Source organism: Misgurnus anguillicaudatus, chromosome 11 (assembly GCF_027580225.2).
Source record: "Misgurnus anguillicaudatus chromosome 11, ASM2758022v2, whole genome shotgun sequence".
Classification (NCBI taxonomy): Eukaryota; Metazoa; Chordata; class Actinopteri; order Cypriniformes; family Cobitidae; genus Misgurnus; species Misgurnus anguillicaudatus.
In genome coordinates, this window is record NC_073347.2 from 29,199,710 (window position 1) to 29,224,149 (window position 24,440).

Below are 24,440 nucleotides of genomic sequence, written 5' to 3' on the forward strand. Positions count from 1 at the left end.
GTCCAAAAATCCACTTATGTTCATGCTCATAACTTCTGACCCGTGAGTCCTAGAAACTAAATTCTTGTTTCCTCTGAATCCTTTGCTCATGATGATTCAATTGCACACATTGATGTCATTTGTGTCATGCACATCTTTCCGCCATTTTGAATTTTCCGTAAAACCTACTTTTTCGAACTCCTCCTAGACCGTTTGTCCGATTTGCATGTCCTTTGGTATGTAGCATCTAGAGACACCCCAGACAAAAAGTTATCAAAAGCTTTTTGATAGACCAATGCGTTCTCGTATACAGTGACAACATACAAGGCGGCGAGCACGCCAAAACGGACGTGAGGCCGTATCTTCGCAAAACTTTATTGTATCGACACGAAACTTGGTATATGTCATTACAGTCATGACCTGAGGGTGCCTGCAACGTTTCGTCACAGCGCCACCTAGTGGTCACGAGATTCGAAAAATGCCTATTTTTGCTTATAACTACTTCAAACTTGAGTCTAAAATCATGAAGGTGGTCTTGTTAGATTCCTTGAGGCATGCCGAGTCAAACGATACCAAACGGTTTTCGGTCGGCCATTTTGGGTGTCGGCCATTTTGAATTTTCTCATTAAGTTCAGTATTTCACAAACAGAATGGCGTATCGCTACGAAATTTGGCATGGTTCATCAGTGACATGTTCTGAGCGCACCTATAAATCTTTAGGACGGCGCCACCTAGTGGTCAGGATATGTAAATAAATTGTTTAAAATCTTTATATCATTTGATTAAATTGCCACTATGACATAAGACTTCACTCTATTGATTCCTTGGCTCATGCTGAGTCCGACTGTACCAAATATGTCTGAGTCAAACCTACTTCCTGTCGGCCATTTTGAATTATATTGAACACCTACTTTTTCGAACTCCTCCTAGAGCGCTCGTGTGATTGGCTTGATTTTTGGTATGCATCATCTAGAGACACTCTAGACAAAAAGTTATCAAAAGCTTTTCGGTAGACCTATCCGTTGTCGTATAACACATCAAAGAATGCGAGGGCGAGCACGCCAAAATGTGTTTGAGCCTGTATCTTCGCAAAACTTTTGCGTATTAATATGAGACTTGGTATATGTCATAACAGTAATGACCTGAGGGTGCATGCACCATTTCGTCACACTGCCCCCTACTGGTCACGAGATATAAAAAATGTCTATTTTTGCTTATAACTACTGCAAACTTGAATGTAAAATTATGAGACTGGTCTTGTTAGATTTCGTGAGGCATGCCGAGTCAAACGATACCAAATGGTTTTTGGTCGGCCATTTTGTGTGTCGGCCATTTTGAATTTTTTCTTTAAGTTCAAGTATTTCAGAAACGCAATTGCGTATTGTTATGAAACTTGGTATGGTTCATCAGCAACATGTTCTGGGAGGACTTGTAAACTTTTCGGTGCCCCCTAGTGGTCAAGAGATTTGAAGCTATATCTCTGCATCTCTTTATCGTATTTACACCAAATTTGGTGGGTGTCATCACAATCAAGACCTGAGTCACAATTTATTGTTTGGTTAGTGCCCCCTAGTGGTCAAGTCATTTAAGGCTATATCTCTGTATTGCTTTATTGTATTTACACTAAATTTGGTATGTGTCATCACAGTCATGACCTGAGGCACCATCTATTGTTTCTGCACCACGCCACCTAGTGGTCTCAAGATACAAAAAATTGCTATTTTTTTCATAAAACTAATGCAAACTTAGATCTTAAATCATGACAGTCATCACGTATGAATCATTTTTTGCCATGTTTGGCTTGACCCCGGTATCGCTGCTTGCAGCTATATTTATTATTATTATTCTTCCTCTTCCGCCATTGAAGTCAATGGCAGCCCATAGAACCGTACATAGGAAAGTTATGAAATTTGGCACACATGTAGAGGACAGTCTCAGAAGTTACTATAGCAACATTGGTGTGTCTAACTCAAACTCTCTAGCGCCACCAACAGTCCAAAAATCCACTTATGTTCATGCTCATAACTTCTGACCCGTGAGTCCTAGAAACTAAATTCTTGTTTCCTCTGAATCCTTGGCTCATGATGATTCAATTGCACACATTGATGTCATTTGTGTCATGCAAATCTTTCCGCCATTTTGAATTTTCCGTAAAACCTACTTTTTCGAACTCCTCCTAGAGCGTTCGTCCGATTTGCATGTCCTTTGGTATGTAGCATCTAGAGACACCCCAGACAAAAAGTTATCAAAAGCTTTTTGATAGACCAATGCGTTCTCGTATAAATTGACAACATATATGGCGGCGAGCACGCCAAAACAGACGTGTGGCTGTATCTTCGCAAAACTTTATTGTATCGACACGAAACTTGGTATATGTCATTACAGTCATGACCTGAGGGTGCCTGCAACGTTTCGTCACAGAGCCACCTAGTGGTCACGAGATTCGAAAAATGCCTATTTTCGCTTATAACTACTTCAAACTTGAGTCTAAAATCATGAAGTTGGTCTTGTTAGATTCCTTGAGGCATGCCGAGTCAAACGATACCAAACGGTTTTCGGTCGGCCATTTTGGGTGTCGGCCATTTTGAATTTTCTCATTAAGTTCAGTATTTCACAAACAGAATGGCGTATCGCTACGAAATTTGGCATGGTTCATCGGTGACATGTTCTGAGCGCACCTATAAATCTTTAGGACGGCGCCACCTAGTGGTCAGGATATGTAAATAAATTGTTTAAAATCTTTATATCATTTGATTAAATTGCCACTATGACATAAGACTTCACTCTATTGATTCCTTGGCTCATGCTGAGTCCGACTGTACCAAATATGTCTGAGTCAAACCTACTTCCTGTCGGCCATTTTGAATTATATTGAACACCTACTTTTTCGAACTCCTCCTAGAGCGCTCGTGTGATTGGCTTGATTTTTGGTATGCATCATCTAGAGACACTCTAGACAAAAAGTTATCAAAAGCTTTTCGGTAGACCTATTTGTTGTCGTATAACGCATCAAAGAATGCGAGGGCGAGCACGCCAAAATGTGTTTGAGCCTGTATCTTCGCAAAACTTTTGCGTATTAATATGAGACTTGGTATATGTCATAACAGTGATGACCTGAGGGTGCATGCACCATTTCGTCACACTGCCCCCTACTGGTCACGAGATATAAAAAATGTCTATTTTTGCTTATAACTACTGCAAACTTGAATGTAAAATTATGAGAGTGGTCTTGTAAGATTTCGTGAGGCATGCCGAGTCAAACGATACCAAATGGTTTTTGGTCGGCCATTTTGTGTGTCGGCCATTTTGAATTTTTCTTTAAGTTCAAGTATTTCAGAAACGCAATTGCGTATTGTTATGAAACTTGGTATGGTTCATCAGCAACATGTTCTGGGAGGACTTGTAAACTTTCCGGTGCCCCCTAGTGGTCAAGAGATTTGAAGCTATATCTCTGCATCTCTTTATTGTATTTACACCAAATTTGGTGGGTGTCATCACAATCAAGACCTGAGTCACAATTTATTTTATGGTCAGTGCCCCCTAGTGGTCAAGTCATTTAAGGCTATATCTCCGTATTGCTTTATTGTATTTACACTAAATTTGGTATGTGTCATCACAGTCATGACCTGAGGCACCAACCATTCTTTCGGCACAGTGCCACCTAGTGGTCTCAAGATACGAAAAAATTGCTTTTTTTCATAAAACTAATGCAAACTTAGATCTTAAATCATGACAGTCATCACGTATGAATCATTTTTTGCCATGTTTGGCTTGACCCCGGTATCGCTGCTTGCAGCTATATTTAGGGGTCAAGCCACGAAGTGGCGTAGACACCTATTGTATCTGTTAGTTTTCTTATTATTATTCTTCTTCCTTCTTCCTCCATTGAAGTCAATGGCAGCCCATAGAACCGTACGTAGGAAAGTTATGAAATTTGGCACACATGTAGAGGACAGTCTCAGAAGTTACTATAGCAACATTGGTGTGTCTAACTCAAACCCTCTAGCGCCACCAACAGTCCAAAAATGCACTTATGTTCGTGCTCATAACTTCTGAACCGTGAGTCCTAGACACAAAATTCTTGTTTCTTCTGAATCCTTTGCTCGTGATGATTCGAGTCCACTCTATGATGTCATTTCTGTCATGCAAATCTTTCCACCATTTTGAATTTTCCTTAAAACCTACTTTTTCGAACTCCTCCTAGAGCGTTTGTCCGATTTGCATGTCCTTTGGAATGTAGCATCTAGAGACACCCCAGACCAAAAGTTATCAAAAGCTTTTTGATAGACCAATGCGTTCTCGTATACAGTGACAACATATAAGGCGGCGAGCACGCCAAAACGGACGTGAGGCCGTATCTTCGCAAAACTTATATGTATCGACACGAAACTTGGTATATGTCATTACAGTCATGACCTGAGGGTACCTGCAACGTTTCGTCACAACGCCACCTGGTGGTCACAAGATTCGAAAAATGCCTATTTTCGCTTATAACTACTTCAAACTTGAGTCTAAAATCATGAAGGTAGTCTTGTTAGATTCCTTGAGGCATGCCGAGTCAAACGATAACAAACGGTTTTCGGGCGGCCATTTTGGGTGTCGGCCATTTTGAATTTTCTCATTAAGTTCAGTATTTCACAAACAGAATGGCGTATCGCTACGAAATTTGGTGTGGTTCATCAGTGACATGTTCTGAGCGCACCTATAAATCTTTAGGACGGCGCCACCTAGTGGTCAGGATAAGTAAAAAAAATTTTTTTTTTAAATCTTTATGGCATTTGATTTAATTGCCACACTGACATAAGACTTCACTCTATTGATTCCTTGGCTCATGCTGAGTCCGACTGTACCAAATATGTCAGAGTCAAACCTACTTCCTGTCGGCCATTTTGAATTATATTGAACACCTACTTTTTCGAACTCCTCCTAGAGCGCTTGTTTGATTGGCTTGAATTTTGGTAGGCATCATCTAGAGACACTCCAGACAAAAAGTTATCAAAAGCTTTTTGGTAGACCTATCCGTTGTCGTATAACGCATCAAAGAATGCGAGGGCGAGCACGCCAAAATGTGTTTGATCCTGTATCTTTGCAAAACTTTTGTGTATTGATATGAGACTTGGTATATGTCATAACAGTGATGACCTGAAGGTGCATACACCATTTTGTCACACTGCCCCCTACTGGTCACGAGATATAAAAAATGTCTATTTTTGCTTATAACTGCTGCAAACTTGAATGTAAAATTATGAGAGTGGTCTTGTTAGATTTTGTGAGGCATGCCGAGTCAAACGATACCAAATGGTTTTTGGTTGGCCATTTTGTGTGTCGGCCATTTTGAATTTTTTCTTTAAGTTCAGGTATTTCAGAAACGCAATTGCGTATTGTTATGAAACTTGGTATGGTTCATCAGCAACATGTTCTGAGAGGATTTGTAAACTTTTCGGCGCCCCCTAGAGGTCAAGAGATTTGAAGCTATATCTCTGCATCTCTTTATCGTATTTACACCAAATTTGGTGGGTGTCATCACAATCATGACCTGAGTCCCCATCTATTGTTTTGGTCAGTGCCCCCTAGTGGTCAAGTCATTTAAGGCTATATCTCCGTATCGCTTTATCATATTTAGACTAAATTTGGTATAAGTCATCAGGGTCATGTTCTGAGGCACCATCTATTGTTTCGGCACAGCGCCACCTAGTGGTCTCAAGATATGAAAAAATTGCTATTTTTTCATAAAAGTAATGCAAACTTAGATCTGGAATCATGACAGTCATCACGTATGAATCATTTTTTGCCATGTTTGGCTTGACCCCGGTATCGCTGCTTGCAGCTATATTTAGGGGTCAAGCCCCGAAGGGGCGTAGAACCCTATTGTTATTGTTAGTTTTCTTATTATTATTCTGCATCTTGTTCTTCCACCCAAAAGTCAATGGCAGCCCATAGAACCGTACGTAGGAAAGTTATGAAATTTGGCACACATGTAGAGGACAGTCTCAGAAGTTACTATAGCAACATTGGTGTGTCTGACTCAAACCCTCTAGCGCCACCAACAGTCCAAAAATCCACTTATGTTCATGCTCATAACTTCTGACCCGTGAGTCCTAGAAACTAAATTCTTGTTTCCTCTGAATCCTTGGCTCATGATGATTCAATTGCATACGTTGATGTCATTTGTGTCATGCACATCTTTCCGCCATTTTGAATTTTCCGTAAAACCTACTTTTTCGAACTCCTCCTAGAGCGTCCGTCCGATTTGCATGTCCTTTGGTATGTAGCATCTAGAGACACCCCAGACAAAAAGTTATCAAAAGCTTTTTGATAGACCAATGCGTTCTCGTATAAATTGACAACATATATGGCGGCGAGCACGCCAAAACGGACGTGAGGCCGTATCTTCGCAAAACTTTTGTGTATCGACACGAAACTTGGTATATGTCATAACAGTCATGACCTGAGGGTGCCTGCAACGTTTCGTCACAGCGCCACCTAGTGGTCACGAGATTCGAAAAATGCCTATTTTCGCTTATAACTACTTCAAACTTGAGTCTAAAATCATGAAGGTGGTCTTGTTAGATTCCTTGAGGCATGCCGAGTCAAACGATACCAAACGGTTTTCGGTCGGCCATTTTGGGTGTCGGCCATTTTGAATTTTCTCATTAAGTTCAGTATTTCACAAACAGAATGGCGTATCGCTACGAAATTTGGCATGGTTCATCAGTGACATGTTCTGAGCGCACCTATAAATCTTTAGGACAGCGCCACCTAGTGGTCAGGATATGTAAATAAATTGTTTAAAATCTTTATATCATTTGATTAAATTGCCACTATGACATAAGACTTCACTCTATTGATTCCTTGGCTCATGCTGAGTCCGACTGTACCAAATATGTCTGAGTCAAACCTTCTTCCTGTCGGACATTTTGAATTATATTGAACACCTACTTTTTCGAACTCCTCCTAGAGCACTCGTGTGATTGGCTTGATTTTTGGTATGCATCATCTAGGGACACTCTAGACAAAAAGTTATCAAAAGCTTTTCGGTAGACCTATCCGTTGTCGTATAACGCATCAAAGAATGCGAGGGCGAGCACGCCAAAATGTGTTTGAGCCTGTATCTTCGCAAAACTTTTGCGTATTAATATGAGACTTGGTATATGTCATAACAGTGATGACCTGAGGGTGCATGCACCATTTCGTCACACTGCCCCCTACTGGTCACGAGATATAAAAAATGTCTATTTTTGCTTATAACTACTGCAAACTTGAATGTAAAATTATGAGACTGGTCTTGTTAGATTTCGTGAGGCATGCCGAGTCAAACGATACCAAATGGTTTTTGGTCGGCCATTTTGTGTGTCGGCCATTTTGAATTTTTTCTTTAAGTTCAAGTATTTCAGAAACGCAATTGCGTATTGTTATGAAACTTGGTATGGTTCATCAGCAACATGTTCTGGGAGGACTTGTAAACTTTTCGGCGCCCCCTAGTGGTCAAGAGATTTGAAGCTATATCTCTGCATCTCTTTATCGTATTTACACCAAATTTGGTGGGTGTCATCACAATCAAGACCTGAGTCACAATTTATTGTTTGGTCAGTGCCCCCTAGTGGTCAAGTCATTTAAGGCTATATCTCCGTATCGCTTTATCGTATTTACACTAAATTTGGTATGTGTCATCACAGTCATGACCTGAGGCACCATCTATTGTTTCGGCACAGCACCACCTAGTGGTCTCAAGATACACAAAAATTGTTATTTTTTCATAAAACTAATGCAAACTTAGATCTTAAATCATGACAGTCATCACGTATGAATCATTTTTTGCCATGTTTGGCTTGACCCCGGTATCGCTGCTTGCAGCTATATTTAGGGGTCAAGCCCCGAAGGGGCGTAGAACCCTATTGTTATTGTTAGTTTTCTTATTATTATTATTATTCATCTTCTTCCTCGTTCTTCCACCCAAAAGTCAATGGCAGCCCATAGAACCGTACATAGGAAAGTTATGAAATTTGGCACACATGTAGAGGACAGTCTCAGAAGTTACTATAGCAACATTGGTGTGTCTGACTCAAACCCTCTAGCGCCACCAACAGTCCAAAAATCCACTTATGTTCATGCTCATAACTTCTGACCCGTGAGTCCTAGAAACTAAATTCTTGTTTCCTCTGAATCCTTGGCTCATGATGATTCAATTGCACATGTTGATGTCATTTGTGTCATGCACATCTTTCCGCCATTTTGAATTTTCCGTAAAACCTACTTTTTCGAACTCCTCCTAGACCGTCCGTCCGATTTGCATGTCCTTTGGTATGTAGCATCTAGAGACACCCCAGACAAAAAGTTATCAAAAGCTTTTTGATAGACCAATGCGTTCTCGTATAAATTGACAACATATATGGCGGCGAGCACGCCAAAACGGACGTGAGGCCGTATCTTCGCAAAACTTTATTGTATCGACACGAAACTTGGTATATGTCATTACAGTCATGACCTGAGGGTGCCTGCAACGTTTCGTCACAGCGCCACCTAGTGGTCACGAGATTCGAAAAATGCCTATTCTCGCTTATAACTACTTCAAACTTGAGCCTAAAATCACGAAGGTGGTCTTGTTAGATTCCTTGAGGCATGCCGAGTCAAACGATACCAAACGGTTTTCGGTCGGCCATTTTGGGTGTCGGCCATTTTGAATTTTCTCATTAAGTTCAGTATTTCACAAACAGAATGGCGTATCGCTACGAAATTTGGCATGGTTTATCAGTGACATGTTCTGAGCGCACCTATAAATCTTTAGGACAGCGCCACCTAGTGGTCAGGATATGTAAATAAATTGTTTAAAATCTTTATATCATTTGATTAAATTGCCACTATGACATAAGACTTGACTCTATTGATTCCTTGGCTCATGCTGAGTCCGACTGTACCAAATATGTCTGAGTCAAACCTACTTCCTGTCGGCCATTTTGAATTATATTGAACACCTACTTTTTCGAACTCCTCCTAGAGCGCTCGTGTGATTGGCTTGATTTTTGGTATGCATCATCTAGAGACACTCCAGACAAAAAGTTATCAAAAGCTTTTCGGTAGACCTATCCGTTGTCGTATAACGCATCAAAGAATGCGAGGGCGAGCACGCCAAAATGTGTTTGAGCCTGTATCTTCGCAAAACTTTTGCGTATTAATATGAGACTTGGTATATGTCATAACAGTGATGACCTGAGGGTGCATGCACCATTTCGTCACACTGCCCCCTACTGGTCACGAGATATAAAAAATGTCTATTTTTGCTTATAACTACTGCAAACTTGAATGTAAAATTATGAGACTGGTCTTGTTAGATTTCTTGAGGCATGCCGAGTCAAACGATACCAAATGGTTTTTGGTCGGCCATTTTGTGTGTCGGCCATTTTGAATTTTTTCTTTAAGTTCAAGTATTTCAGAAACGCAATTGCGTATTGTTATGAAACTTGGTATGGTTCATCAGCAACATGTTCTGGGAGGACTTGTAAACTTTTCGGTGCCCCCTAGTGGTCAAGAGATTTGAAGCTATATCTCTGCATCTCTTTATTGTATTTACATCAAATTTGGTGGGTGTCATCACAATCAAGACCTGAGTCACAATTTATTGTTTGGTTAGTGCCCCCTAGTGGTCAAGTCATTTAAGGCTATATCTCTGCATCTCTTTATTGTATTTACACCAAATTTGGTGGGTGTCATCACAATCAAGACCTGAGTCATAATTTATTGTTTGGTTAGTGCCCCCTAGTGGTCAAGTCATTTAAGGCTATATCTCGGTATCGCTTTATTGTATTTACACTAAATTTGGTATGTGTCATCACAGTCATGCCCTGAGGCACCATATATTGTTTCGGCACAGCACCACCTAGTGGTCTCAAGATACGAAAAAAAATGCTATTTTTTTCATAAAACTAATGCAAACTTAGATCTTAAATCATGACAGTCATCACGTATGAATCATTTTTTGCCATGTTTGGCTTGACCCCGGTATCGCTGCTTGCAGCTATATTTAGGGGTCAAGCCCCGAAGGGGCGTAGAACCCTATTGTTATTGTTAGTTTTCTTATTATTATTATTATATATTATTCTTCTTCTTGTTCTTCCGCCATTGAAGTCAATGGCAGCCCATAGAACCGTACATAGGAAAGTTATGAAATTTGGCACACATGTAGAGGACAGTCTCAGAAGTTACTATAGCAACATTGGTGTGTCTGACTCAAACCCTCTAGCGCCACCAACAGTCCAAAAATCCACTTATGTTCATGCTCATAACTTCTGACACGTGAGTCCTAGAAACTAAATTCTTGTTTCCTCTGAATCCTTGGCTCATGATGATTCAAATGCACACATTGATGTCATTTGTGTCATGCACATCTTTCCGCCATTTTGAATTTTTCGTAAAACCTACTTTTTCGAACTCCTCCTAGACCGTTTGTCCGATTTGCATGTCCTTTGGTATGTAGCATCTAGAGACACCCCAGACAAAAAGTTATCAAAAGCTTTTTGATAGACCAATGCGTTCTCGTATAAATTGACAACATATATGGCGGCGAGCACGCCAAAACGGACGTGAGGCTGTATCTTCGCAAAACTTTATTGTATCGACACGAAACTTGGTATATGTCATAACAGTCATGACCTGAGGGTGCCTGCAACGTTTCGTCACAGCGCCACCTAGTGGTCACGAGATTCGAAAAATGCCTATTTTCGCTTATAACTACTTCAAACTTGAGTCTAAAATCATGAAGGAGGTCTTGTTAGATTCCTTGAGGCATGCCGAGTCAAACGATACCAAACCGTTTTCGGTCGGCCATTTTGGGTGTCGGCCATTTTGAATTTTCTCATTAAGTTCAGTATTTCACAAACAGAATGGCGTATCGCTACGAAATTTGGCATGGTTCATCAGTGACATGTTCTGAGCGCACCTATAAATCTTTAGGACGGCGCCACCTAGTGGTCAGGATATGTAAATAAATTGTTTAAAATCTTTATATCATTTGATTAAATTGCCACTATGACATAAGACTTCACTCTATTGATTCCTTGGCTCATGCTGAGTCCGACTGTACCAAATATGTCTGAGTCAAACCTACTTCCTGTCGGCCATTTTGAATTATATTGAACACCTACTTTTTCGAACTCCTCCTACAGCGCTTGTGTGATTGGCTTGATTTTTGGTATGCATCATCTAGAGACACTCTAGACAAAAAGTTATCAAAAGATTTTCGGTAGACCTATCCGTTGTCGTATAACGCATCAAAGAATGCGAGTGCGAGCACGCCAAAATGTGTTTGAGCCTGTATCTTCGCAAAACTTTTGCGTATTAATATGAGACTTGGTATATGTCATAACAGTGATGACCTGAGGGTGCATGCACCATTTCGTCACACTGCCCCCTACTGGTCACGAGATATAAAAAATGTCTATTTTTGCTTATAACTACTGCAAATTTGAATGTAAAATTATGAGACTGGTCTTGTTAGATTTCGTGAGGCATGGCGAGTCAAACGATACCAAATGGTTTTTGGTCGGCCATTTTGTGTGTCGGCCATTTTGAATTTTTCTTTAAGTTCAAGTATTTCAGAAACGCAATTGCGTATTGTTATGAAACTTGGTATGGTTCATCAGCAACATGTTCTGGGAGGACTTGTAAACTTTCCGGTGCCCCCTAGTGGTCAAGAGATTTGAAGCTATATCTCTGCATCTCTTTATCGTATTTACACCAAATTTGGTGGGTGTCATCACAATCAAGACCTGAGTCACAATTTATTTTTTGGTCAGTGCCCCCTAGTGGTCAAGTCATTTAAGGCTATATCTCCGTATCGCTTTATCGTATTTACACTAAATTTGGTATGTGTCATCACAGTCATGACCTGAGGCACCATCTATTGTTTCGGCACAGTGCCACCTAGTGGTCTCAAGATACAAAAAATTGCTTTTTTTACATAAAACTAATGCAAACTTAGATCTTAAATCATGACAGTCATCACGTATGAATCATTATTTGCCATGTTTGGCTTGACCCCGGTATCGCTGCTTGCAGCTATATTTATTATTATTATTGTTATTCTTGTTCCTCGTTCTTCCACCCAAAAGTCAATGGCAGCCCATAGAACCGTACATAGGAAAGTTATGAAATTTGGCACACATGTAGAGGACAGTCTCAGAAGTTACTATAGCAACATTGGTGTGTCTGACTCAAACCCTCTAGCGCCACCAACAGTCCAAAAATCCACTTATGTTCATGCTCACAACTTCTGACCCGTGAGTCCTAGAAACTAAATTCTTGTTTCCTCTGAATCCTTGGCTCATGATGATTCAAATGCACACATTGATGTCATTTGTGTCATGCACATCTTTCCGCCATTTTGAATTTTTCGTAAAACCTACTTTTTCGAACTCCTCCTAGACCGTTTGTCCGATTTGCATGTCCTTTGGTATGTAGCATCTAGAGACACCCATGACAAAAAGTTATCAAAAGCTTTTTGATAGACCAATGCGTTCTCATATAAATTGACAACATATATGGCGGCGAGCACGCCAAAACGGACGTGAGGCCTTATCTTCGCAAAACTTTATTGTATTGACACGAAACTTGGTATATGTCATAACAGTCATGACCTGAGGGTGCCTGCAACGTTTCGTCACAGCGCCACCTAGTGGTCACGAGATTCGAAAAATGCCTATTTTCGCTTATAACTACTTCAAACTTCAGTCTAAAATCATGAAGGTGGTCTTGTTAGATTCCTTGAGGCATGCCGAGTCAAACGATACCAAACGGTTTTCGGTCGGCCATTTTGGGTGTCGGCCATTTTGAATTTTCTCATTAAGTTCAGTATTTCACAAACAGAATGGCGTATCGCTACGAAATTTGGCATGGTTCATCAGTGACATGTTCTGAGCGCACCTATAAATCTTTAGGACGGCGCCACCTAGTGGTCAGGATATGTAAATAAATTGTTTAAAATCTTTATATCATTTGATTAAATTGCCACTATGACATAAGACTTCACTCTATTGATTCCTTGGCTCATGCTGAGTCCGACTGTACCAAATATGTCTGAGTCAAACCTACTTCCTGTCGGCCATTTTGAATTATATTGAACACCTACTTTTTCGAACTCCTCCTAGAGCGCTCGTGTGATTGGCTTGATTTTTGGTATGCATCATCTAGAGACACTCTAGACAAAAAGTTATCAAAAGCTTTTCGGTAGACCTATCCGTTGTCGTATAACGCATCAAAGAATGCGAGGGCGAGCACGCCAAAATGTGTTTGAGCCTGTATCTTCGCAAAACTTTTGCGTATTAATATGAGACTTGGTATATGTCATAACAGTGATGACCTGAGGGTGCATGCACCATTTCGTCACACTGCCCCCTACTGGTCACGAGATATAAAAAATGTCTATTTTTGCTTATAACTACTGCAAACTTGAATGTAAAATTATGAGACTGGTCTTGTTAGATTTCTTGAGGCATGCCGAGTCAAACGATACCAAATGGTTTTTGGTCGGCCATTTTGTGTGTCGGCCATTTTGAATTTTTCTTTAAGTTCAAGTATTTCAGAAACGCAATTGCGTATTGTTATGAAACTTGGTATGGTTCATCAGCAACATGTTCTGGGAGGACTTGTAAACTTTCCGGTGCCCCCTAGTGGTCAAGAGATTTGAAGCTATATCTCTGCATCTCTTTATCGTATTTACACCAAATTTGGTGGGTGTCATCACAATCAAGACCTGAGTCACAATTTATTTTTTGGTCAGTGCCCCCTAGTGGTCAAGTTATTTAAGGCTATATCTCTGCATCTCTTTATTGTATTTACACCAAATTTGGTGGGTGTCATCACAATCAAGACCTGAGTCACAATTTATTTTTTGGTCAGTGCCCCCTAGTGGTCAAGTCATTTAAGGCTATATCTCTGCATCTCTTTATTGTATTTACACTAAATTTGGTATGTGTCATCACAGTCATGACCTGAGGCACCATCTATTGTTTTGGCACAGCGCCACCTAGTGGTCTCAATATACAAAAAAAATGCTATTTTTTCATAAAACTAATGCAAACTTAGATCTTAAATCATGACAGTCATCACGTATGAATCATTTTTTGCCATGTTTGGCTTGACCCCGGTATCGCTGCTTGCAGCTATATTTAGGGGTCAAGCCCCGAAGGGGCGTAGAACCCTATTGTTATTGTTAGTTTTCTTATTATTATTATTATTATTATTATTATTATTATTATTATTATGTTTCCTCTTCCGCCATTGAAGTCAATGGCAGCCCATAGAACCGTACATAGGAAAGTTATGAAATTTGGCACACATGTAGAGGACAGTCTCAGAAGTTACTATAGCAACATTGGTGTGTCTGACTCAAACCCTCTAGCGCCACCAACAGTCCAAAAATCCACTTATGTTCATGCTCACAACTTCTGACCCGTGAGTCCTAGAAACTAAATTCTTGTTTCCTCTGAATCCTTGGCTCATAATGATCCAATTGCACACATTGATGTCATTTGTGTCATGCACATCTTTCCGCCATTTTGAATTTTCTGTAAAACCTACTTTTTCGAACTCCTCCTAGACCGTTCGTCCGATTTGCATGTCCTTTGGTATGTAGCATCTAGAGACACCCCAGACAAAAAGTTATCAAAAGCTTTTTGATAGACCAATGCGTTCTCGTATACAGTGACAACATACAAGGCGGCGAGCACGCCAAAACGGACGTGAGGCCGTATCTTCGCAAAACTTTCTTGTATCGACACGAAACTTGGTATATGTCATTACAGTCATGACCTGAGGGTGCCTGCAACGTTTCGTCACAGCGCCACCTAGTGGTCACGAGATTCGAAAAATGCCTATTTTCGCTTATAACTACTTCAAACTTGAGTCTAAAATCATGAAGGTGGTCTTGTTAGATTCCTTGAGGCATGCCGAGTCAAACGATACCAAACGGTTTTCGGTCGGCCATTTTGGGTGTCGGCCATTTTGAATTTTCTCATTAAGTTCAGTATTTCACAAACAGAATGGACTATCGCTACGAAATTTGGCATGGTTCATCAGTGACATGTTCTGAGCGCACCTATAAATCTTTAGAACGGCGCCACCTAGTGGTCAGGATATGTAAATAAATTGTTTAAAATCTTTATATCATTTGATTAAATTGCCACTATGACATAAGACTTCACTCTATTGATTCCTTGGCTCATGCTGAGTCCGACTGTACCAAATATGTCTGAGTCAAACCTACTTCCTGTCGGCCATTTTGAATTATATTGAACACCTACTTTTTCGAACTCCTCCTAGAGCGCTCGTGTGATTGGCTTGATTTTTGGTATGCATCATCTAGAGACACTCTAGACAAAAAGTTATCAAAAGCTTTTCGGTAGACCTATCCGTTGTCGTATAACGCATCAAAGAATGCGAGGGCGAGCACGCCAAAATGTGTTTGAGCCTGTATCTTCGCAAAACTTTTGCGTATTAATATGAGACTTGGTATATGTCATAACAGTGATGACCTGAGGGTGCATGCACCATTTCATCACACTGCCCCCTACTGGTCACGATATATAAAATATGTCAATTTTTGCTTATAACTACTGCAAACTTGAATGTAAAATTATGAGACTAGTCTTGTTAGATTTCGTGAGGCATGCCAAGTCAAACGATACCAAATGGTTTTTGGTCGGCCATTTTGTGTGTCGGCCATTTTGAAGTTTTTCTTTAAGTTCAAGTATTTCAGAAACGCAATTGCGTATTGTTATGAAACTTGGTATGGTTCATCAGCAACATGTTCTGAGAGGACTTGTAAACTTTCCGGCGCCCCCTTGTGGTCAAGAGATTTGAAGCTATATCTCTGCATCTCTTTATCGTATTTACACCAAATTTGGTGGGTGTCATCACAATCAAGACCTGACTCACAATTTATTGTTTGGTCAGTGCCTCCTAGTGGTCAAGTCATTTAAGGCTATATCTCCTTATCGCTTTATCGTATTTACAGTAAATTTGGTATGTGTCATCACAGTCATGACCTGAGGCACCATCTATTGTTTCGGCACAGCGCCCCCTAGGGTCTCAAGATACAAAAAATTGCTATTTTTTTCATAAAACTAATGCAAACTTAGATCTTAAATCATGACAGTCATCACGTATGAATCATTTTTTGCCATGTTTGGCTTGACCCCGGTATCGCTGCTTGCAGCTATATTTAGGGGTCAAGCCACGAAGTGGCGTAGACACCTATTGTTATTGTCAGTTTTCTTATTATTATTCTTGTTCCTCGTTCTTCCACCCAAAAGTCAATGGCAGCCCATAGAACCGTACGTAGGAAAGTTATGAAATTTGGCACACATGTAGAGGACAGTCTTAGAAGTTACTATAGCAACATTGGTGTGTCTGACTCAAACCCTCTAGCGCCACCAACAGTCCAAAAATCCACTTATGTTCATGCTCATAACTGCTGACCCGTGAGTCCTAGAAACTAAATTCTTGTTTCCTCTGAATCCTTTGCTCATGATGATTCAATTGCACACATTGATGTCATTTGTGTCATGCAAATCTTTCCGCCATTTTGAATTTTCCGTAAAACCTACTTTTTCGAACTCCTCCTAGAGCGTTTGTCCGATTTGCATGTCCTTTGGTATGTAGCATCTAGAGACACCCCAGACAAAAAGTTATCAAAAGCTTTTTGATAGACCAATGCGTTCTCGTATAAATTGACAACATATATGGCGGCGAGCACGCCAAAACGGACGTGAGGCCGTATCTTCGCAAAACTGTATTGTATCGACACGAAACTTGGTATATGTCATAACAGTCATGACCTGAGGGTGCCTGCAACGTTTCGTCACAGCGCCACCTAGTGGTCACGAGATTCGAAAAATGCCTATTTTCGCTTATAACTACTTCAAACTTGAGTCTAAAATCATGAAGGTGGTCTTGTTAGATTCCTTGAGGCATGCCGAGTCAAACGATATCAAACGGTTTTCGGTCGGCCATTTTGGGTGTCGGCCATTTTGAATTTTCTCATTAAGTTCAGTATTTCACAAACCGAATGGCGTATCGCTACGAAATTTGGCATGGTTCATCGGTGACATGTTCTGAGCGCACCTATAAATCTTTAGGACGGCGCCACCTAGTGGTCAGGATATGTAAATAAATTGTTTAAAATCTTTATATCATTTGATTAAATTGCCACTATGACATAAGACTTCACTCTATTGATTCCTTGGCTCATGCTGAGTCCGACTGTACCAAATATGTCTGAGTCAAACCTACTTCCTGTCGGCCATTTTGAATTATATTGAAGACCTACTTTTTCGAACTCCTCCTAGAGCGCTTTTTTGATTGGCTTGAATTTTATTAGGGCATCATCTAGAGACACTCTAGACAAAAAGTTATCAAAAGCTTTTCGGTAGACCTATCCGTTGTCGTATCACGCATCAAAGAATGCGAGGGCGAGCACGCCAAAATGTGTTTGAGCCTGTATCTTCGCAAAACTTTTGCGTATTTATATGAGACTTGGTATATGTCATAACAGTGATGACCTGAGGGTGCATGCACCATTTCGTCACACTGCCCCCTACTGGTCACGAGATATAAAAAATGTCTATTTTTGCTTATAACTACTGCAAACTTGAATGTAAAATTATGAGACTGGTCTTGTTAGAGTTCGTGAGGCATGCCGAGTCAAACGATACCAAATGGTTTTTGGTCGGCCATTTTGTGTGTCGGCCATTTTGATTTTTTCTTTAAGTTCAAGTATTTCAGAAACGCAATTGCGTATTGTTATGAAACTTGGTATGGTTCATCAGCAACATGTTCTGGGAGGACTTGTAAACTTTCCGATGCCCCCTAGTGGTCAAGAGATTTGAAGCTATATCTCTTCATCTCTTTATCGTATTTACACCAAATTTGGTGGGTGTCATCACAATCAAGACCTGAGTCACAATTAATTTTTTGGTCAGTGCCCCCTAGTGGTCAAGTCATTTAAGGCTATATCTCTGCATCTCTTTATTGTATTTACACCAAATTTGGTGGGTGTCATCACAATCAAGACCTAAGTCACAATTTATTTTTTGTTCAGTGCCCCCTAGTGGTCAAGTCATTTAAGGCTATATCTCCATATTGCTTTATTGTATTTACACTAAATTTGGTATGTGTCATCACAGTCATGACCTGAGGCACCATCTATACTTTCGGCACAGTGCCACCTAGTGGTCTCAAGATACGAAAAAATTGCTTTTTTTCATAAAACTAATGCAAACTTCGATCTTAAATCATGACAGTCATCACGTATGAATCATTTTTTGCCATGTTTGGCTTGACCCCGGTATCGCTGCTTGCAGCTATATTTAGGGGTCAAGCCCCGAAGGGGCGTAGAACCCTATTGTTATTGTTAGTTTTCTTATTATTAGGGGTCAAGCCCCGAAGGGGCGTAGAACCCTATTGTTATTGTTAGTTTTCTTATTATTATTATTATTATATATTATTCTTCTTCTTGTTCTTCCGCCATTAAAGTCAATGGCAGCCCATAGAACCGTACATAGGAAAGTTATGAAATTTGGCACACATGTAGAGGACGGTCTTAGAAGTTACTATAGCAACATTGGTGTGTCTGACTCAAACCCTCTAGCGCCACCAACAGTCCAAAATCCACTTATGTTCATGCTCATAACTTCTGACCCGTGAGTCCTAGAAACTAAATTCTTGTTTCCTCTGAATCCTTGGCTCATGATGATTCAAATGCACACATTGATGTCATTTGTGTCATGCACATCTTTCCGCCATTTTGAATTTTTCGTAAAACCTACTTTTTCGAACTCCTCCTAGACCGTTTGTCCGATTTGCATGTCCTTTGGTATGTAGCATCTAGAGACACCCAAGACAAAAAGTTATCAAAAGCTTTTTGATAGACCAATGCGTTCTCATATAAATTGACAACATATATGGCGGCGAGCACGCCAAAACGGACGTGAGGCCTTATCTTCGCAAAACTTTATTGTATCGACACGAAACTTGGTATATGTCATTACAGTCATGACCTGAGGGTGCCTGCAACGTTTCGTCACAGCGCCACCTAGTGGTCACGAGATTCGAAAAATGTCTATTTTCGCTTATAACTACTTCAAACTTGAGTCTAAAATCTTGAAGGTGGTCTTGTTAGATTCCTTGAGGCATGCCGAGTCAAACGATACCAAACGGTTTTCGGTCGGCCATTTTGGGTGTCGGCCATTTTGAATTTTCTCATTAAGTTCAGTATTTCACAAACAGAATGGCGTATTGCTAACGAAATTTGGCATGGTTCATCAGTGACATGTTCTGAGCGCACCTATAAATCTTTAGGACGGCGCCACCTAGTGGTCAGGATATGTAAATAAATTGTTTAAAATCTTTATATCATTTGATTAAATTGCCACACTGACATAAGACTTCACTCTATTGATTCCTTGGCTCATGCCGAGTCCGACTGTACCAAATATGTCTGAGTCAAACGTACTTCCTGTCGGCCATTTTGAATTATATTGAACACCTACTTTTTCGAACTCCTCCTAGAGCGCTCGTGTGATTGGCTTGATTTTTGGTATGCATCATCTAGAGACACTCTAGACAAAAAGTTATCAAAAGCTTTTCGGTAGACCTATTCGTTGTCGTATAACGCATCAAAGAATGTGAGGGCGAGCACGCCAAAATGTGTTTGAGCCTGTATCTTCGCAAAACTTTTGCGTATTAATATGAGACTTGGTATATGTCATAACAGTGATGACCTGAGGGTGCATGCACCATTTCGTCACACTGCCCCCTACTGGTCACGAGATATAAAATATGTCTATTTTTGCTTATAACTACTGCAAACTTGAATGTAAAATTATGAGACTAGTTTTGTTAGATTTCGTGAGGCATGCCGAGTCAAACGATACCAAATGGTTTTTGGTCGGCCATTTTGTGTGTCGGACATTTTGAATTTTTTCTTTAAATTCAAGTATTTCAGAAACGCAATTGCGTATTGTTATGAAACTTGGTATGGTTCATCAGCAACATGTTCTGGGAGGACTTGTAAACTTTTCGGCGCCCCCTAGTGGTCAAGAGATTTGAAGCTATATCTCTGCATCTCTTTATCGTATTTACACCAAATTTGGTGGGTGTCATCACAATCAAGACCTGAGTCACAATTTATTGTTTGGTCAGTGCCCCCTAGTGGTCAAGTCATTTAAGGCTATATTTCCGTATCGCTTTATTGTATTTACATTAAATTTGGTATGTGTCATCACAGTCATGACCTGAGGTACCATCTATTGTTTCGGCACAGCGCCACCTAGTGGTCTCAAGATACGAAAAAATTGCTATTTTTTTCATAAAACTAATGCAAACTTAGATCTTAAATCATGACAGTCATCACGTATGAATCATTTTTTGCCATGTTTGGCTTGACCCCGGTATCGCTGCTTGCAGCTATATTTATTATTATTATTGTTATTCTTGTTCCTCGTTCTTCCACCCAAAAGTCAATGGCAGCCCATAGAACCGTACATAGGAAAGTTATGAAATTTGGCACACATGTAGAGGACAGTCATAGAAGTTACTATAGCAACATTGGTGTGTCTGACTCAAACCCTCTAGCGCCACCATCAGTCCAAAAATCCACTTATGTTCATGCTCATAACTTCTGACCCGTGAGTCCTAGAAACTAAATTCTTGTTTCCTCTGAATCCTTGGCTCATGATGATTCAGTTGCACATGTTGATGTCATTTGTGTCATGCAAATCTTTCCGCCATTTTGAATTTTCCGTAAAACCTACTTTTTCGAACTCCTCCTAGACCGTCCGTCCGATTTGCATGTCCTTTGGTATGTAGCATCTAGAGACACCCCAGACAAAAAGTTATCAAAAGCTTTTTGATAGACCAATGCGTTCTCGTATACAGTGACAACATACAAGGCGGCGAGCACGCCAAAACGGACGTGAGGCCGTATCTTCGCAAAACTTTATTGTATCGACACGAAACTTGGTATATGTCATTACAGTCATGACCTGAGGGTGCCTGCAACGTTTCGTCACAGCGCCACCTAGTGGTCACGAAATTAGAAAAATGCCTATTTTTGCTTATAACTACTTCAAACTTGAGTCTAAAATCATGAAGGTGGTCTTGTTAGATTCCTTGAGGCATGCCGAGTCAAACGATACCAAACGGTTTTCGGTCGGCCATTTTGGGTGTCGGCCATTTTGAATTTTCTTATTAAGTTCAGTATTTCACAAACAGAATGGCGTATCGCTACGAAATTTGGCATGGTTCATCAGTGACATGTTCTGAGCGCACCTATAAATCTTTAGGACAGCGCCACCTAGTGGTCAGGATATGTAAATAAATTGTTTAAAATCTTTATATCATTTGATTAAATTGCCACACTGACATAAGACTTCACTCTATTGATTCCTTGGCTCATGCTGAGTCCGACTGTATAAAATATGTCTGAGTCAAACCTACTTCCTGTCGGCCATTTTGAATTATATTGAACACCTACTTTTTCGAACTCCTCCTAGAGCGCTCGTGTGATTGGCTTGATTTTTGGTATGCATCATCTACAGACACTCTAGACAAAAAGTTATCAAAAGCTTTTCGGTAGACCTATCCGTTGTCGTATCACGCATCAAAGAATGAGAGGGCGAGCACGCCAAAATGTGTTTGAGCCTGTATCTTCGCAAAACTTTCGCGTATTGATATGAGACTTGGTATATGTCATAACAGTGATGACCTGAGGGTGCATGCACCATTTCGTCACACTGCCCCCTACTGGTCACGAGATATAAAAAATGTCTATTTCTGTTTATAACTACTGCAAACTTGAAAGTAAAATTATGAGACTGGTCTTGTTAGATTTCTTGAGGCATGCCGAGTCAAACGATACCAAATGGTTTTTGGTCGGCCATTTTGTGTGTCGGCCATTTTGAATTTTTTCTTTAAGTTCAAGTATTTCAGAAACGCAATTGCGTATTGTTATGAAACTTGGTATGGTTCATCAGCAACATCTTCTGGGAGGACTTGTAAACTTTTCGGCGCCCCCTAGGGGTCAAGAGATTTGAAGCTATATCTCTGCATCTCTTTATCGTATTTACACCAAATTTGGTGGGTGTCATCACAATCAAGACCTGAGTCACAATTTATTGTTTGGTCAGTGCCCCCTAGTGGTCAAGTCATTTAAGGCTATATTTCCGTATCGCTTTATCGTATTTACACTAAATTTGGTATGTGTCATCACAGTCATGACCTGAGGCACCATCTATTGTTTCGGCACAGCGCCACCTAGTGGTCTCAAGATACAAAGAAATTGCTATTTTTTCATAAAACTAATGCAAAATTAGATCTTAAATCATGACAGTCATCACGTATGAATCATTTTTTGCCATTTTTGGCTTGACCCCGGTATCGCTGCTTGCAGCTATATTTATTATTATTATTCATCCTTGTTCTTCCGCCATTGAAGTCAATGGCAGCCCATAGAACCGTACGTAGGAAAGTTATGAAATTTGGCACACATGTAGAGGACAGTCTCAGAAGTTACTATAGCAACATTGGTGTGTCTAACTCAAACCCTCTAGCGCCACCAACAGTCCAAAAATCCACTTATGTTCATGCTCATAACTTCTGACCCGTGAGACCTAGAAACTAAATTCTTGTTTCCTCTGAATCCTTGGCTCATGATGATTCAATTGCACACATTGATGTCATTTGTGTCATGCACATCTTTCCGCCATTTTGAATTTTCCGTAAAACCTACTTTTTCGAACTCCTCCTAGAGCGTTTGTCCGATTTGCATGTCCTTTGGTATCTAGCATCTAGAGACACCCCAGACAAAAAGTTATCAAAAGCTTTTTGATAGACCAATGCGTTCTCATATAAATTGACAACATATACGGCGGCGAGCACGCCAAAACGGACGTGAGGCCGTATCTTCGCAACACTTTGGTGTATCGACACGAAACTTGGTATATGTCATTACAGTCTTGACCTGAGGGTGCCTGCAACGTTTCGTCACAGCGCCACCTAGTGGTCACGAGATTCGAAAAATGCCTATTTTCGCTTATAACTACTTCAAACTTGAGTCTAAAATCATGAAGGTGGTCTTGTTAGATTCCTTGAGGCATGCCGAGTCAAACGATACCAAACGGTTTTCGGTCGGCCATTTTGGGTGTCGGCCATTTTGAATTTTCTCATTAAGTTCAGTATTTCACAAACAGAATGGCGTATCGCTACGAAATTTGGCATGGTTCATCAGTGACATGTTCTGAGCGCACCTATAAATCTTTAGGACGGCGCCACCTAGTGGTCAGGATATGTAAAGAAATTGTTTAAAATCTTTATATCATTTGATTAAATTGCCACACAGACATGAGACTTCACTCTATTGATTCCTTGGCTCGTGCTGAGTCCGACTGTACCAAATATGTCTGAGTCAAACCTACTTCCTGTCGGCCATTTTGAATTATATTGAACACCTACTTTTTCGAACTCCTCCTAGAGCGCTCGTGTGATTGGCTTGATTTTTGGTATGCATCATCTAGAGACACTCCAGACAAAAAGTTATCAAAAGCTTTTCGGTAGACCTATCCGTTGTCGTATAACGCATCAAAGAATGCGAGGGCGAGCACGCCAAAATGTGTTTGAGCCTGTATCTTCGCAAAACTTTTGCGTATTGATATGAGACTTGGTATATGTCATAACAGTGATGACCTGAGGGTGCATGCACCATTTCGTCACAGCGCCCCCTAGTGGTCACGAGATATAAATAATGTTTATTTTTGCTTATAACTACTGCAAACTTAAATGTAAAATTATGAGAGTGGTCTTGTTAGATTTGGTGAGGCATGCCGAGTCAAACGATACCAAATGGTTTTTGGTCGGCCATTTTGTGTGTCGGCCATTTTGAATTTTTCTTTAAGTTCAAGTATTTCAGAAACGCAATTGCGTATTGTTATGAAACTTGGTATGGTTCATCAGCAACATGTTCTGAGAGGGCTTGTAAACTTTCCGGTGCCCCCTAGTGGTCAAGAGATTTGAAGCTATATCTCTGCATCTCTTTATCGTATTTACACCAAATTTGGTGGGTGTCATCACAATCAAGACCTGAGGTACCATCTATTGTTTTGGTCAGTGCCCCCTAGTGGTCAAGTCATTTAAGGCTATATCTCTGTATCGCTTTATCGTATTTACACTAAATTTGGTATGTGTCATCACAGTCATGGCCTGAGGCACCATCTATTGTTTCGGCACAGTGCCACCTAGTGGTCTCAAGTTACAAAAAATTGCTATTTTTTTCGTAAAACTAATGCAAACTTAGATCTTAAATCATGACAGTCATCAGGTATGAATCATTTTTTGCCATGTTTGGCTTGACCCCGGTATCGCTGCTTGCAGCTATATTTAGGGGTCAAGCCCCGAAGGGGCGTAGAACCCTATTG